The sequence below is a fragment of the Chrysochloris asiatica genome, unplaced genomic scaffold (assembly GCF_000296735.1).
Source record: "Chrysochloris asiatica unplaced genomic scaffold, ChrAsi1.0 scaffold00016, whole genome shotgun sequence".
NCBI lineage: Eukaryota > Metazoa > Chordata > Mammalia > Afrosoricida > Chrysochloridae > Chrysochloris > Chrysochloris asiatica.
The window spans coordinates 13,210,087-13,212,381 of record NW_006408534.1 but is presented as its reverse complement, the minus strand read 5'-3'; the positions used below and the strand labels follow the sequence as shown (position 1 = coordinate 13,212,381).

The following is a 2,295-nucleotide window of genomic DNA, read 5'->3' as shown; positions in this document are numbered from 1 at the left end:
GAAGCAGTGACTCCAGAGACAGAGGCAGAAATGGGGACACGGAGAGAGGAATAGCTGAGGGCTCCAGATTCACGGGAAGAGAGGGTCTATAAGCCAGTGGCCAGGAGGCAGATTTGCAAAATGTGCCCTTTGGAGGTGTAAATTATTATATATGCCTGAGTGGGGGTTTTTGTTTTGTTTTGTTTATTTTTTCAAAAAAGTTAAAGTGAATAGAGAGAAACACTGTTAACTTGTGATACATGGAGTGGATTGTAATCATAGTAATGAAACAAGGTGTATGATTTGTTGAATGTAAAAATGATGGTCTGCCCTGTAGGCTTTTACTCAATCCACAATAAAAACCTTTAAAAAAAAAAAAGAAAGAAAGAAAGAAAACCCACAAACCAAATTAACCCAGCGTAGAAAATTATGTGGTACAAAGAAACTAGCAGCACCTCACACACACAAAAATACACACAAAATGACAGCAATAAATTCATACCTATCAATAATTGTACTGAGGACGGAGCCAAGATGGCGGCGGCCGACGGCGACGACTCGCTCTGTGGTATTGTGGTGCTCATAGACGTTCAGCTTCGCCTCAACAGCATCAAGAAGCTTTCCACCATCGCCTTGGCCCTTGGTGTCGAAAGGGCCACAGCAAGCTCTTGCCGTTCCTTACAGATACCATCTACGATGAGGATGAGGTCCTCTTGGCTTTGGCGGAACAGCTGGGGACCTTCACCGCCTTGGTGGGAGACCCAGAGTTCATGCACCGTCTGCTGCCGCCCCTGGAGTCGCTGGCCATGGTGGAGGAGACGGTGGTACAAGACAAAGTCGCGGAGTACTTGCGGGTCATCTCGCACCAGCACTCGCCCTCCGACATTAAGGCCCAATTCATGTCGCTGGTGAAGTGGCTGGCCGGTGGAGATTTGGTTCACCTCCCAAACCTCAGCCTGTGGCCTCTTCTCTGTCTGTTACCCCCAGGGTCCCCTGCAGTCAAGGCGGAACTTCGACAGCACTTCCGGAACTTGTGCTCAGATGACAACCCCATGGTGCAGTGGACCGCAGCCTCCAAGCTGGGGGAGTTCGCTAAGGTGCTGGAGCTGGACTATGTCAAGAACGAGATCATTCCCCATGTTCTCCAACCAAGCCTCTGACGAGCAGGACTCAGTGTGGCTGCTGGCGGTGGAGGCGTGTGTGAACATTGCCCGGCTCCTGCCCCAGGAGGACCTGGAGGCCCTGGTGATACCCACATTGCTCCAGGCTGCTGAGGACAAGTCCTGGCACGTCCTCTGTATGGTGGCTGACAAGTTCACAGAGCTCCAGAAAGCGGTGGGGCCTGAAATCACCAGGACAGACCTGGTTCCCGCCTTCCAGAACCTGATGAAGGACTGTGAGGGCGAGGTGAGGGCCGTCGCCTCCCACAAGGTCAGAGTTCTGTGGGAAAACGTGATCATTGGCCTCCAGTGTCCACTCCCCAGCGCCTCTCCCTACGGGAGGCAGTTAGGGTCTTTGGCTGCCACTTCCTGTACATGGTCTGACTCCAGGCCCCTTCCCACAGCACAGTTCGCCAGCCCCGCCCCCAGCCTGGGACGTTGCCTACCTTTCCACCTCCCAGGGGCCTGGGGGAGCAGGAGGCAGGATAGGCCGTCAGCCCTGAGAGGTGGGGACCCTTCCAGCTCCAGACATCACTGGCTCACCGGCTCCTGATGCTAGGTCGAGGGCCCCTCCCTCGGCGACTTCCCCACCTCCCTCTCTCCCTTCCTCCCCCCTCAGTGATTTTTTTTTTGTATCAGCTGTGTTGTTTTATTTTCTTCTTTTTTTCCCCCCTTTTTCACAGAGAAATAAAGGTCTACAAAAAAAAAATAGTTGTACTGAATGTAAATAGATTAAATGCACCAGTCATGTCAGATCAGAATGGAGAAGAAAACAGGATCTGTCAATAGGCTGCCTACAAGAGACACATCAAAAAGACAGAAAGAGCCTAAGTGCCCACCAACAGAAGAATGCTTAAACAAACTTTGGAACATACACACAAGAGAATATTACACAACACTGAAGAATAAAGATGAATTTTCTAAACACCTTACAACATGGATGAACCTGGAAGACATTATGCTGAGTGAAATTTGTCAATTATAAAAGGACAAATATTGTATGAGACCAGTGTTATAAAAAATTAAGAAAAGGGAAACTTATTCATGAACTAGTAACATGAGTGACAGGGCAGGCAATCTACAAAAGGGAGGTTAGCAAAGAAAAGATTAAAATAGAGGGAGACTCAGGGAAGAATGTAATAGTTAAAGTGAATAG

The 2,295-nt window shown here is 49.3% G+C and overlaps 1 pseudogene; it reads left to right on the top strand.

Annotated features, from left to right (window-relative positions):
- Positions 1–513: 513 nt before the first annotated feature.
- On the top strand, positions 514–1,628 carry LOC102840386 (annotated as a pseudogene).
- Positions 1,629–2,295: the final 667 nt, after the last annotated feature.